We start from the raw sequence: 6,097 nt of genomic DNA, 5'->3' as shown, positions 1-6,097 counted from the left end.
TTATCTATTTGTCAACATGATAATAATTTTAGGGTTAAAGTGAAGAACTTCGTATCTAAGAGTAATGATTTGAAATTTCGAATCAATCACTCCTTAGATAGGATAACTTACTATGAACACTCGTTGGCGCAGTCAAAAAATACTCTGAGTAAACTGAGAACAGAACTTAGTGAGTTAACCGACATCTCTGAAGACTTACAAAAACTAACTGATCCTATCATCGATGATTTTTTCGACAATGAGAAGGAATTCTCTGCTCAGGCTATTAAAAACCTGATATATTTCTAGGAAACTTCTTGTGAGAATTTATTCTTACTTTTGAGAAGGATAACTAGGGTTTGGTATAACAAAATTTTTGATTACACAAGCTATTTCCAACGTTTTTCATCTTGCATGATTTTAGATTTATTTATTTAAACGCTGGAGTTTTTGGAAGATGAACTTGCAATATGTAATCATTATTGGTTTAATTATTGCAAAAGTCTTATGAAATATATGTGTCTTTACGTTTTCGTGAATCGAGCTGATATAGGTGTCCATACTGGTATGCATACCATATAAGTTATGTGGACTCCGAAACTCAGTTATATTTTAATGGTATCCATACCATTACGCATACCGAAAAAGTTCTGTGAACTCCGGAACTCGGTTATGTCTTAAGGTATACATACCGATACCCGTACCATGACATAATTGTTCACGAACATGTTAAGTATATGTACCTGATGAGTGCTAAAAAGTGCATATTTCTATATATTTTTCTTGGCATTTAACTCATCTTTTGTGCATTAATTCTACATTTTATCTCATATTCTGTATTTTCATTGTTTTCAAGAATAAATATTTTTCTTACTTAATTTTGCATTTTTAGGTAATAAATAAAGTTTGGATGAATAGCAGAGCGGAAAAGAGCAGAAAAGTAGTGAAAAGCCGCGAAGAATGTTGTGCACAAGACCAAAAGGCTAGAAGTGGGCTTGAAGAAGAAGAATTGTCCTTAAAGAAGATATGGGCTTGGCATACCCAAGGCCCAAAACCCTTACCCAAACCCATTTTCACTATCCAAGCCCGTCTCGGATTTCAGCCGTCAGATCGAAGCATTTCAGCATCCTACGGTCGCTCCATCATCGCACATCAAACTCCGAAGCCCCCGCTTTACATCGCAACACCCATCTCCATCTTGGGTCGTCCGTTTTGCTACATCCCTTCATCCGACGGTCGCTCCACGCTTACCTCCGTATCGCCGTTGGATCCACCTACCATCTTCCCATCCATCGCTCCTTATCGCAGATCATCAAACCTCGCTATCCCTGCTTCACACCCTAGTCACCGAACCCTATTACCCAACCAAACAGACCCTTCTTCTCCATCGGGTTCTTCCTCTCTTCTTCCCAAATTCTCTGCAAAACTCCCTTCTCGTCTGCAACACCACCTCCTCCTCTGTCTCCTCTGCCGCAACCATTTCTATCACTGCCACCACCTCCATCAGCTCCGTCCTTCCCCCAAAACCCATCCCTCTACTAGCCTAGACATTTTACAAAACTCGCACCTCTTTCTCTGAACCCTAGGGTGTGGGATTTGTAAAACATCTCGAGCTAGTATTTCAGAGACGACAAGAAGCGCAGGAGAGGAAGCAGAAGACAAGAAGAAAACCTGGGTCAGAGACAAATTCAGATCAAAATCAGTGGGTAATTTTCAATTCAAAAATTTAGGGATTTTCAAATTAGGCTTTGTAATTTAGGGTTTTGGTTGTAAACTATAAATAGGAAGTGATGTAGGATGTTAAAGGGTGTTCTTGGTTAGCCGAGATACCCCCTAATTGGGTTAATTTAATTTGATTTCACTGTTAATTTTTAGGGTTCTTCTTTTGCAATTTTCATTCACTGTTTAGTAGTTTAAATGTTGTGTTGTTCCTGTTAATCATGTGTTGTTCCATCTGTTTTCTTATGTTCTGAGTTCACTGCTGAGGCTCAGATGAAGCTTTAGTGCACTGTCTGATAGTGGAATGCTAGGTTAGAGCCTTAGTGCAGTGTGTTGATTGAGCAATGGGAAGAGATTGATGCTCATAGTGCATGTGATTGATTGTTCTGTCAAAAGACAGTCAATGCTAGGGGAAAACTAGTGAGCAAATTAGTTTTCCTCCCATTCTAGATGTATGCATAGGATTTTCAACTCAACCTAGGATCACATTGTTTGGCTAGGACACAAGGGTGGATTCAAAGCCTTATCTTAACCCACATTTTGTTTTCACAGTCACTTGCAACTTAACTGTTTTGTTACTTCTTCTCCTCCCTGCCCTTGGCTCACAGCCTTGGTTTCTTTGGTTTTGTTTCCTGTTTTGTCACTGTTTTGGATCTCTTGTTTTGTCAACTATTAGCTTCTCAAATGTTAGGATTAGTTTACTGTTGTGTGTCAATGCTAGGTTAGAGCCTTAGAGCATTGAGTTGATTGAGCAGTGGGGAGAAACTAGTGCTCACTAGTGACTGTGAGCAAGCTGGTTCTCTTCCCACTCTAGATGAATGCCTAAAGCCATTGCCTTGGCTTTGCTTTTTTTTTTTCCTTTTTTTACTTCATTGTCAGCTTATCTCCACACTCCTGCCCTTGGCTTGTAGCCTTGGTTTGCAACTATCTCTGTTTTGTTATTACTTGGCTTGCACTGTCACCATTGCTGCTTTCTTTCCTTTCCCTTGCTGTGCACCTGCTCCTGCTGTGCCAGCCACCACTGCTGCTGCAACCTGGTTTCCACTGCTGCTGCTGCAACTGAGCTTGGCTCACAGCACAAGCCCAGTTCAGTCCACAGTTAACTCCAAAGGCCTAGTTACTCTCAGGTCAAAAGCTAAGCCCAGGAACAAAGCCCAAAAGCCCAAATCCAGCCACTGTTTGGTTTACAAGCCAACTGAGTTCAAGGCTCAGTTCAGTTCACTTGAACCCAAATTCATTACATTTCCAAAGGCCCAGATCCTTGACTGAATCCAAAGCCAAGTTCACAGTTCATTCCAACATCATTCAAAGGCCCAAGGCCTAAAGCACTTCACCATTACAAACAAACCCACTAAGCCCAAAGCACAATTAGAAGCCCAATAGCAAATTTAGAGCCCAAATAGCTAGAAACTCCAAACACCCCCAGTCCCTGTGGATTCGACCCGTACTTGCACGAGCTACAACTGACGACCGTGCACTTGCGGTATTACTGTAGTCCCGTTTTCATTTCACTTCAATTTTATACGCTTTCCCGGGTCCACCAAGTTTTTGGCGCCGCTGCCGGGGATTGGTGCTGTGTTTTTCTTGTAGTTTTATTAGCTATTTTTGCATTTCACTGCATAGCATTTGCATCTACATCTGCTTCACTTCATTTGCTGTTGGACCTGCTGTTCTGAACCAGTTTTTCCTCTGCTGGGACGCCACCAAGGAAAAGAACCAAAGCCCAACTGGGTTTTTGCAACAATATCAGAGCAGCTGGGCTGTGCTTAAAAGGTAACCCATTTAAGAGAACCCGAATTGTGGGCTTCCAATTTTTAATTGTGGGCTTGTAATATTAACGCCAATTTTTGGGCTTTTTATTTTCTGTTGGATTTGTAATTAATTTTTGTGGGCTTGTTTGTTTAATTTGTGGGCTTGTATTTAATTTTTGTGAGCTTGTTTAAGTTGGACTGGTATTTTGTATTCTGGGTTTTTAAACCCAGCTGAGCTTGTAACCGATCACGCTAGGTTAACTCGTTAGTGGCCGAGTACCCAAATTCTAGGCCGAGATTTTGGACTCAGTTTCACCAAACGTTTTCAAACCAGCTGAGCCAAAGCAAACACAAAACCAACAATGGGCTTGCTCCCAAATTTTAAAAAACCAAAAAAAAAAAAAAAAAAAAAATTGCTCCTTATTTCAAAAACCAAAATTTTCCCAAAAATCCAAACCCATTAAAACCAAATATTTTTCCCAAAAATCCAAACCCATTAAAACCAAATAGTGGGCTTTGTGTCTTTTCAATATGGGCCAACCTAGTGCTCTCCATGAATACATGTATCCCACAATAAAAATTCCATTATCATGTATTGTATTACCTCAAACCAATACCCCTTTTAAAATAAATGCAAGCATGATACAAATACTTCCTATATTTCGAGGGTTCGATTCTGAGAACCCCTATACTCATGTAAGAGAGTTTGAACAAATTTGTCGGACTATGCAACCTGATCATATGTCCGAAGACTCTCTGAAATTGCGATTGTTTACATTTTCTCTAAAGGAAAGGGCCAAAACATGGTTTTACGGTTTGAGACCACAATCAATCACCACTTGGGAACAACTCACTAATCAATTTTTCCAAAGATTTTTTCCACATCATAGGACCATCGATATTCGTCAAAATATCAATTGTTTTGTCCAGTTGGATGAGGAAACTGTTTTTGACTATTTTGAACGTTTTAATGATTTGTTGAGCGAATGTCCACACCATGGATTTGAGAAGTGGAGACTTGTCGCTATCCTCTATGAGGGACTAGACTTTAAATCTCGAGCCATGGTTGAGTGTATGTGTAATGGTGAATTTCTTGATAAAACTGTGGATGATGCATGGAAATTTTTAGCTGAGATTGCAGAGAAAACCCGTCACTGGGAGTCCATTAGGGAAACTGAGACACTGTCACATGATATTGGTGGTAATGAATTGAACTTTGGAAATAGCATGTCTAGTCCTTCTCATGTGTATGATATTGAATATGAACCTAATCTAGAGGAACATGAGTTGACTAATGACACCACAACTGCTAATAGGGACAAGTATGCATATTACTATGATGATGATGATGATAATGATGTTATGTTAGAAGAACATGTCTATGCTGAAAATGTTATGGAACCTTTGGGTTCAAATACATTAGGCTTCTCTGCCTCGACCTTCATGAATGATGTTTCTTCTAGTATTCCATATACATGTGATGTTGATACTGATTTTGAGCATGTGCATCTGTCCTATGAAGATGACTTAGGTAATATAGAATCTTCTGTTGACACTAATATGCATGAAAATATAATTGTTGTGTCTGATTCTCTACCTGGGTCACGTTGTGATGTTTCCACTGATTTGCCGATGCATGAGAATAATTCTTCTGATGATGTTGATGATTCTGATTTGTGTGAGCATGGTAAGCATATTGTGACACGTGTAGAAGACTTAGGAGATGTTGATTGATTAGTAATGATGTGCCTATCGTCCTACATAAGTCACAATCTGATGGCCTTCCACCCAACCTAGATTTGGTTTGTACCCATATTGTCAAACCGACTTTTCTGAGAGTCCCTAATCTAGGTTTGGAACTGTGTGCTTCCCAAGTCCTCTTGGACTATTTTCTTCTAAGTATAATATTTGAGGAACCACAGTTGGAATTAGCATGTTTGCCCGTCCCTAGCACAGTTCATTTCGAGCTAGACCTTGTGCATGATGAACCCCCAAAACTGCGAGATTTTGTTTCCAAAATTTATCGTTGAAAAATCCAGGTTTGGGGGTAGCTCATTTTGTTTCACAGCTTCACTTGCATGCCTATATATTATTGTGTGAAGCTGTTGAAACCTCTACACTTTGTCTTTTGGGTTGATCCTCAACTCTTTAGATTGTTAGTGTATGGTGAATTTTTGTATATAATCCAGTAGATAAAATTTCTTAAAAACCTTTTTGTTCCTTTTGTATAAATTTTGCTAATCCAATATGATCTCGGCTGACATATGTTGGATTCTTGCCTTGAATAACGGAGTTCTAATATTGCTTTCGCCGAAATCGGGTATTCTCTTTCCTTTTTCTCTACTCAACATGATCCTCTTCATATGTTGTATTATAATTTTGTTCATATTTTGAAACATTGAGGACAATGTTTAGTTTAGGTTTGGGGGTGAAAAGTAGATACTTTGATAATATGCCATAATTGAAAACAAGAACTCCTTCTTTTTGAAAAAAATGAAAAATGAAAATAAAAAAATGAAAAATTGAAAAAAAAAACAAAAACATAAAAAATGGAGCTCATTTACCTTGAAATGTTGACTCTTGTGCAAATATGTAATTATTAGGAGTCTTAGTCTAGATATTTAGGCACCCTGATTCTAGCACAATTC

General features: G+C 38.8%; 1 non-coding gene across 1 annotated transcript; it reads right to left on the bottom strand.

The window, feature by feature from the left end:
• Nucleotides 1–4,349: 4,349 nt before the first annotated feature.
• LOC113341763 lies at nucleotides 4,350–4,453 on the bottom strand. The gene has a single exon (XR_003356122.1). It is a non-coding gene; the product is annotated as a small nucleolar RNA R71 (small nucleolar RNA).
• Between the last annotated feature and the right edge of the window lie 1,644 nt (nucleotides 4,454–6,097).

Source organism: Papaver somniferum, chromosome 1, assembly GCF_003573695.1.
Source record: "Papaver somniferum cultivar HN1 chromosome 1, ASM357369v1, whole genome shotgun sequence".
NCBI classification, from domain to species: domain Eukaryota; kingdom Viridiplantae; phylum Streptophyta; class Magnoliopsida; order Ranunculales; family Papaveraceae; genus Papaver; species Papaver somniferum.
This window is presented reverse-complemented; position numbering and strand designations above follow the sequence as displayed.